Here is an 8,830-nt window from a genome sequence, read left to right on the forward strand (position 1 = left end):
CATTCACCAGTTTGAAGTAGACCATCGATGAGGTGGTCATGAGTATAAAGGAGGATCAGTTCGTGCCTTGGGCAGGACGGACATGATTATCGGAGAACATTTCTCTGTCTTAGGAGGAGGACCATTGGGGTCCGGGCGGGGTTGGGCCTATGTAGCTCTAGTAGGGGGTGAGACCCGTGAGCGTGGTCCATTCGATGGTATAGACTGGTTAGGACCCGTGGGTAAGGCCCATGTGATTATGGAAATACAAGTGGGACCTATTAGAGACCGTTCGAGTCGAGGTATTGGATCATGGTTTTTGTAGGAATGGTTATGTGGTCAGCGAGTGGCATAAAGTGATGCTTAGGCTAGGGTAGCCTTCTCTGTTGGACTTTCAGGAACTTGGTGCCTGAACCAGGTGTGAGGCTGGCAGTCTCAGCGGTGGATTGGGGATTTTTATATCCCGATATAGTAAAGGATTGCCATGAATCAGAAGATTTCAAGGGAAATGCTAGTGTAATCTTTGGATCTCGAGTTATGAGTTATGTATCGAGTCGGCTTCTGGTTGAGACTCGTGTTGGGAATTGTTAGTGTATATGTGCGAGGTCTTCATTCAGTAGGATATGAATTAAGGATTCTGTAAGCTAAGGGCATCAGTTGAAGGGTTCAGGGTTAAAGGATGTTTTCAGTTTTAACGATAGATCACACTCTTGGGATTGTGTTTTAGATTGGTTCTGCCTGGGTGACGGGCAGGTAAGTATGAGATTTCGAGATCTTTGCAACGATGTGTTGGTTCGGCAGTTATAGAAAGCAGTGCCTTGTTCAATACTAGAAGGTTTATCTCCCAGTTTGTCTCGTGTTGTTCATTATATTCATGGAATCGTTAACATCAGGATGAGCCTTTTCTCGAAGGATTATCTAAGCTTCTACCAAGTGAAAGGTTTCGGCAGCAAGGATCGGTCATTAATTCTATTTTTAGTGGAAACAACAAGATAATCAAGGAACAGAAGTGTTATGGTCAGTCGGGATTCGAAGTGGAATTATAATGTCAGTGTTTCAGCATGGTTTGTCTGTCAGGGAGTCAAACAGGGTTTAGAGTTTCAAATTTCAGGCAGAATGGTAAAGGTTTTTCCTCAGGGGTAGTGGATGAAGTGTTCTAGTTGTCCGGTGTTGCTGAGAGGTAGCAAGGAGTGATTTCAAGGGCGAAATCTAATTTAAATGGGGGGAGGGGGAGTTGTAACATCCTTCATTTTGGATGAATCGAATTAGGGTTTCAGAGGGTCAAAAGGTTAGATTTTGGTGAAAAAGGGGCCCTCGTGACATGAATCATGGAGGCTCACGACGTGAGGAGGGCCGCATGAAGATTCCATCTGAGACTGAGCTCAGGACATGAGAAATAAGAGCTCACGACGTAAGGAGCCCTGCAGCCCAAGCCCATGAAGTTTTAGGGTTTCCCACGTATTTAAGGCCTCTTATCTCGGTTTTAGGGTTCATTTCTCAGCCTCCACCTTCCCCTAACTCAGAAAACCCTAACCCTAATCCATCTTGGTGATTTTGGATCCATTCTGATGTTTTGGTGACTAGAAGAAGAAGAAGAAGATGAGGTTCTAAGATGTTGGTTCAACAATGAGGCTTCATCATAATCATCTTGTGGACATTTTGGACCATTGTAAGTATCCAAAATCTAATCTTTATGAGTTCAAATTGCTAGACTAAGTTCTAAGCTCCTTTTTGCATGTTTATGTTGGATTGCATGCTTGGGATCCATAAAGTTGGCAACTTTATGGATCAATGAGTCATTATCTATGATTTAGTCTGATGGATCTGGAGTGAGATTGTAATTTATGAATGAGTCATTATCTATGATTTAGTCTGATGGATCTTGAGTTTGGGGCCATTTCTTGTCATTTTGACCTAAGATGGGTTTAGGACATGCATGGGGCATGCATATCCATCAAGTAATCGTTTTTATTGGCCTTTGGAGTCATTGTTAGCTTCTGAAAGGAATATGATTGAAGGCTTAATGGATTAAGGACTTAAAAGTTGGATTTTTAGCATCAGACTCTTCTCATGATGTGATGACTTAGGGTCTCACGACGTTAGAAGCGTTGGTCCTGTTTTTGGTAATCTGTTTGGGGCTCACGATGTGAGAAAGGATTCTTACGACGTAAGGGTAGCTCATTGACTTTTCCTTGGCTGATTTGAATATGTTGAGTCGTGAAGAGTTGGGATCTGATTGCATGAGCTCTCACGACGTGACCAAGGCTGGCCATGACGTGGGATATGATTTTTGGGCTTTTGGTCCTTGTTGGGGCCTAGTTTTTCGTATGGGGGCCTTTTTGGTGCTTGGGTACATTTGGAGCTTTGGGTATCTTGTAGGAGCTCGGGCCTCCTTGGTTTATGCCCAATAGGGGATTTGGGCCTAATTTGGAAAATTGGGCCATATTGGCCTTTGAGTTATTATTATGGAATTTCGGCCTTTGGTCAATTGGATTGGGCGAAGTTATGGTAAGGGTAAAAAGGTCTTTTACCCTAGTTTGGACTCTCAGTGTAGGTCATGATCCAATTACTGATTGGATGATTATTTTGTGATTGATAGCGCGAGATTTTAGCGGGCCAGCAACCAGAGATGTATTCGTGGGATCCAGAAGTGGGAGGTGAGTTTCCTCACTATGTTTTAAGTGCAGGGGCCGCGCGAACCCAGGCTCCCACTGCCACAAATTATGATGTACGTTCGACCACTTAGGCTGACCTTAGGGTAGCACCCCTTCTAAGTGCAATGAAGGTCACTAACCTAGGCCATGAGTGATCTTGACCATCCATTGACCCCATCCAGGTAAGTGAGTTTCCTCACTATGTTTAGCAGGTCGAATGTGCCAATGTCGACCCATGGTTTGTTATGTAGTGTGCTAGATGTATGCGTGACTCTTGCATATGTATGTGCTTGTATGCTTAGTGGGCGGGGCCCGATGGTTATTCTGTATGCTAGTATGTGGTTAAGTGTATATGATTTGTATGTGGGCGGGGCCCGTTATGAGAGTTTGGGCGGGGCCTGTTATATTGAGTAGGCGGGGCCCGATGATTGTATGTTATGCTATTATCTTTGTAATTTTCGCATGTGTTTGCATGTTTATATTTTTATATGTGTTATATGTTTACTGGGCGGGGACCGATGACTTACAGATATGTATACCGAACGGGGCTCGATGTCGGGCGGGGCCCATTATGTGTTTATTTATGCGTGTCTGGTATGTGGTATTTTTGGGGAACCCACTAAGCTTTTTGCTTACGGTTTTTAGTTTATGTTTCAGGTACTTCGGTTTACAAATGGAAGAGCTCAGGATGATTGCAGAGCACACACCACCTCGTTCCATATTTTCTTGATTTACTCCGATATGATGTAATGATTGATACATTTATTTTATCTGGATTTTTATGATGATGTTCTAGAATACTGGTTTTATTAATTTAAAAATGAAATTTTTGGGTCTTATTTTTGGGACGTTACATTCGGAGCCGCACCAGAGATGAAATCAATCTTAAACATAACCTGCCTCTTAGGAATCACACCCGAAAAATACTAGACGAAAACATTAGGAATCTCATGAACTAAAAATACCTTGACAATAGACCTCTTCTTCTCCTCCCGAGTAATGAAAACATAAACTAACAATCCCGTGTTGTTGGAATATGGTGCCCACATTCACAATAGTTGGTAATATTACTATTAATAGTAAGGTCCTTTTGGGTTACACATAAGGACATAGATAAGCAACTGATGGCACATAAATAATTATAGGGACCTGATTTGTTAATTATATAAGTCATTAATTAATTAAATGAAATCTAGTAATATAGAAGGTTCTAGATAAAGGGATTGGAAAGGCAGATAATTACCAAAGATAAGGATAATTATTATGTGACTGGATATTTATCCTTTTAGGGTTTAAATCCTTCCCTATAAACAGAGGGGTCATAGGCCAGATGTGGAGATGTAATTCTCTATACATAAACCTAGTATTTGGCATAACCAATCGTTTCTCGAAACCCTATCTTTTTTCCCAATTACGTGGTGTATAGGCTTTACACGGGGCGTAGATGTCGATTTCGGGTTTTGTAGTATGTCAGTGTTCATCCATGGGTGAAGTCTTATGTTGTTGGTTTGTTCCTTGGGTGTGACTACTAAAGAGGAGCTCTCATCTCACTCGATGCATGCCATCTAAATTCCATTATCCCAATCTATTAAACATACTATAAGAATGTTAAAATTGAACCTAATATGCATCGTAATTAATTAAAATGGTGATATCCAAACCCAATGTTAAGAAGTTTATTGTGCCCCCTTATTCTAAATTTCTGCCTTTACCCCTGTGTGTAGCTATGATTCTTCAGCTTTTAGTTTAGGTCAGTTAGCTTACTATACTATATGTTACAGTATATACCCTTCACATGATAGTATGTATATGTAATATATACTATACAAGTAAGCTAGTAAAGTCTTTTACATGTTGATTTCTAGATTGTATTAAATGTTGACATGTATGTTTTAGGACTTGATGGTGGATCGACACTAGAGTCAAGAGCCTAGAATACTCGTCGTTGCTGACTAGACATGCACCAGGGCTGTTGGTCGTCACTGATCACATGGATCGACACTAGAGTTAAGAGCCTTTGTTTGTATGCTTTGTATGTGTATTGCACTATATGGTACTTTGGGAAACTCACTAAGCTTTTTATTTATATTTGATGAGTAGATGTTTTTCATTAGATCCTTTGATCACAGGAAACCTCCAACTAGATTGTACTGCACATTCATCGCTTTTGATTTATGACATCGACTCCTGCTGTTTTATGATGATTTGTACATTTTGATGATGTTTAAAACAATTTCCTATCTTGATATTTTATGAAAATGTTTTGGGTGTTTTACTTGTGTTTTTTTTTTTTGAAAAAATTTGGTTTGACATTTCGAGACGTTAAACCTAAAGAGGACTTAAACCAGATGAGAAGCCACAACGCACCCAGTCTTCTCACGTAAACGCTAAGGAATCGTTAGTTGGGGAAAAATCGGTTGCTATTTAGTTAAGCATGAATCGATCTTTCCCGCCTAATAAGGTTCTTTTTATGCCTCTCAATATCTTCATTCCTTTTAGATGAAAATAAGGAAATCAAGGACTCATCGGACTTAGTCTGGGTAATTTTACGGATAGGAGTGGGTCCTATGACACCTAGATCTACTTATTTAGAAGCATTGGATTTTTATCCAAACTTAGCAACACATGCATATACGTTCTTTATACCAAAGTTAATGGAGCGAAATATTATAACAAAGCTTATCGGGTGTTTCACCTTGATGGATCTTGCAAACCCGAATCTACTCACTAACTTATTGATTACTTTATAAAGAAAGACGTCGACAAGCTTACCGACACTTTGTTATAATATTACACCTAGATCCACTTATTTAGAAGCACTGTATTTTTATCCAAACTTAGCAACACATGCATATACGTTCTTTATACCAAACTTAATGGAGCGAAATATTATAACAAAGCTTATCGTTGTTTCACCTTGATGGATCTTGCAAACCCGAATCTACTCCCTAACTTATTGGTTACTTTATAAAGAATGACGTCGACAACCTTACCATACGCTTGAAATGTTTTCCACAACGTGTCGGTAACAACATCTTATAAAATCTCAAACATTTGTATCCAAACACACTATTTGATTTTTATGTTAGAGTTGTAATCAACAAACACACTATTAAATATGATTAGAAAAGGAAAACAAATAACCCAATAATTTATGCTGTTACATTGTAAGTGATGATAAATATCAAAGTTGTCAAGATAGAGCTTTTATATATGATCATTTTCTATTTAGGAAGATCGTGATCGCAAAATCGAATCAGATCGTAAGATCCTACTAAAATCAACTTAAAACATAAATAATACATTTTCATCAATCAATTAACTATTCAGTTAATATTACATAGTTTAAAACATAAAAAAAATACATATCCAAATACATCATTTAACGAAAAAGAATTCAAAATGGATATTCTATGTAGTTTGTTCAATAAAAAATAGTAGAATTTAAAAATAATAATAATAACGATCCAACGATCTTATGATAGATCCTATGATCTTACAATGATCTTACCGAAAAATGATCCAAGTAAAATCATGATCGTTTTACCTAGTTGGGATCATATGATCGTACAATTGTACGAACAAGAACATGATTTTAACAACCTTGATAAATGTCAAGTAAATAGTAATTAACCATAAAAATAAGATCACATAGATGTTCTACGCATGGGAAAATTAAAATATGATGTTGTTATATGTACCCTCACTCACATAAATCGTCACATAATGAGAGGGGATACACACACATTATTACACTTACAAAAGGGGGGGGTACATAAAGCAATTTGGGGGGGGGGGGGGGGAGGGGGTGGTACGTATAGAATTTTCCATTTAAAAATTCAATAAAATAGTTAGGGTATGTTTGGCCGCGAGTGCTTGAAAGCTTCTAACGTGTAGCTTTTAACAAAAAGTTTGACTTAAACAAAAAAATACCTTTCACAGTACGAAAATACAACTTTCAGGTTTCAGCTATCAGCTACCAAATATTTTTATCAAATACATCCTCACAAAATTATCACTCTTGGTGAAAACCATATAACCACAATAATTCATATTGAAATAATCAACAAAGTCATGAAAAAATGGAACAATAATATCTTGGTTAACCATGATTTTGGGAAATAAATGTTTCAAAATCAAAATTCAAAAGTGAAATAGATTTCATTTTTTTTTCTTGCACTTATTCTTATAATATAATTTTTTTTTCTAGCACTTATTCTTATAATATATAGCATTTTTCACTTTCCAAAACTGAAATCTAAGGTCAGAACTCAACTTGTCCACCAATTTTCAATTTTGTGAAGTTGGTTTTTTTTTTTTTTCAAAACTTGTGTTCAATTTTAATCTTGAAGTTGAAGATAAGAAATATCCATATTCCATATTAATCCCAGGGAGATCGGGATTATGGTCCTATGGAATCGTTTATCTCTGATCTCCTACTTTCAAATTTAAACGTCCATTCCATCTTGATTCCTCATTTTCTCATCCTATTTAATTTATCCCCCTCACTTTCACCGAGTAAAAAACCTTGCTTTGTCATCCTGGTACTCTCACCTTTTCCCTACTAACGCCGACAGCCATCATCGGCGAATAAAAAATTGGCGATTTTGGGAAAAATTCTTAATGTTATTCTCCTTCTCTTCATCCTCTTCCCTGCACCATCTACGGCAGATATCCAAAATATGAAGATTCGATCTGATAAACGTTGTAAGATCCTATTCTCGAATTTCGGATTCTCACATCCCGGTTACGTCTCAGTCGCAGTCTCCTCCGTGTCTGTCACCTCCCCGTTCCCCTTACCACAACCTGATCCTTCACGTATGGGTTTCATGCTTCTTTCGCATGACTTGATCGACGAATACAACCAAGAATTCCACAGAAACCACGCTTTGTGCCCATTGGACAACAAATTCATCAAAGTCCTCTTTACTTTCCAAGATCTCTCCTCTCCTCCTCAGTCTTCTTTCAACATATCGTACCATGTGACATATCCAAGTGTGTGTTCACTCTACTTTGTTAATTGCAACCTCTCCTGCGTGAGCATGGATGTCCGCACAGAGCTCTACAACACCAATGACGACGGCACTACTAAAAACTATTTATCAGCCGGCCAAACGCAGCATCCATCTCTTATCTTCTCTTTCTCCTATCTGTGTTTTCTAGGGATATGGATCTTGGTGTGCTTCAAGTACTGGCGATCTCTTCACATGATTCATGTATTAATGGGTGTGTTTCTTGTTATATCTTTCCTTAACTTTGTCATTGTGGCCGTGGACCAACATTATGTGAAGGTTACAGGTACTTCTCATGGATGGGATGTCTTTGTTTACATATTTCAGTTTATGAGGATTGAGCTTCTATTCACGGTGATTGTGTTGACGTGTTTTGGATGGGGTTTCTTCAAGCCTCGTTTGCATGTATTGGAAATATTGGTTTTGATGATTGTGATCCTACTTCAGGTTTGGGCTAATGTCTCTAATATAAATGTAGAGGAAACCGGACCTTATAATAAAGACAAGGTGCATTGGGCAGTATCGTCCATTGTTGCAGAGTTTATTTGTAGCTTTGTTATTACTCTACCCATGGCGTGTTCGGTTAGTATGATTCATGGGAATGCTAAGACTGCTTATTATCTGTTTGGTGTCGTGGTTATGGCATACAGCTTCATTACATGGTTTTTTCGTATGGCTCCGGATCCCTTTGAATTTCTCCCGTGGGTGGTTAATACGACCGAGGAAACCTGCGCACTTTTTTTGTGTGTGATGATGTTTTACATTTTTAAACCATTTGACGACAAGGATGAAACGCATTGGCTGTGGGGGAACGGGAACATTAGTTTGGGTAATGAGTTGCCAACTTGATCTTTTTCTCTCCAGTAACATTTTTTTTGGGCTGTTTTATATTCGGTCTTTTTCGCATAAATATTTTTATTAGTATACAAGAATCATTGTCAATTTGTCACTTTGTTGAATACGTTTGAAACATCTCAAAAATACGGTCCAAAAATTTCATTTTAGTGAGTCTCCTAGTGATTCTCCCCAATCTACCACATACCATACACATAATCACATACTGCAAACACTAGGCCTAGCCCGCTACCTCGGTACCCACCTGACATCGGACGAATCCGACATCAGGCCCCGCCTGGCATCGAGCCCCGCTCGGTATACATATATGTTTCTACCAGGCCCCGCCTG

The 8,830-nt window shown here is 38.7% G+C and overlaps 1 non-coding gene and 1 pseudogene across 1 annotated transcript; one reads left to right on the forward strand and one right to left on the reverse strand.

Moving 5' to 3' along the window:
• Nucleotides 1–2,662: 2,662 nt before the first annotated feature.
• Nucleotides 2,663–2,823, reverse strand: LOC145127911 (U1 spliceosomal RNA). Its single transcript, XR_013716519.1, has one exon. It is a non-coding gene; the product is annotated as a U1 spliceosomal RNA (small nuclear RNA).
• A 4,381-nt stretch (nt 2,824–7,204) lies between these two features.
• Nucleotides 7,205–8,601, forward strand: LOC145126494 (protein CANDIDATE G-PROTEIN COUPLED RECEPTOR 7 pseudogene; annotated as a pseudogene).
• Nucleotides 8,602–8,830: the final 229 nt, after the last annotated feature.

The sequence above is a fragment of the Lactuca virosa genome, chromosome 7 (assembly GCF_052849685.1).
Source record: "Lactuca virosa cultivar CGN04683 chromosome 7, Lactuca_virosa_CGN04683_v6, whole genome shotgun sequence".
Classification (NCBI taxonomy): Eukaryota; Viridiplantae; Streptophyta; class Magnoliopsida; order Asterales; family Asteraceae; genus Lactuca; species Lactuca virosa.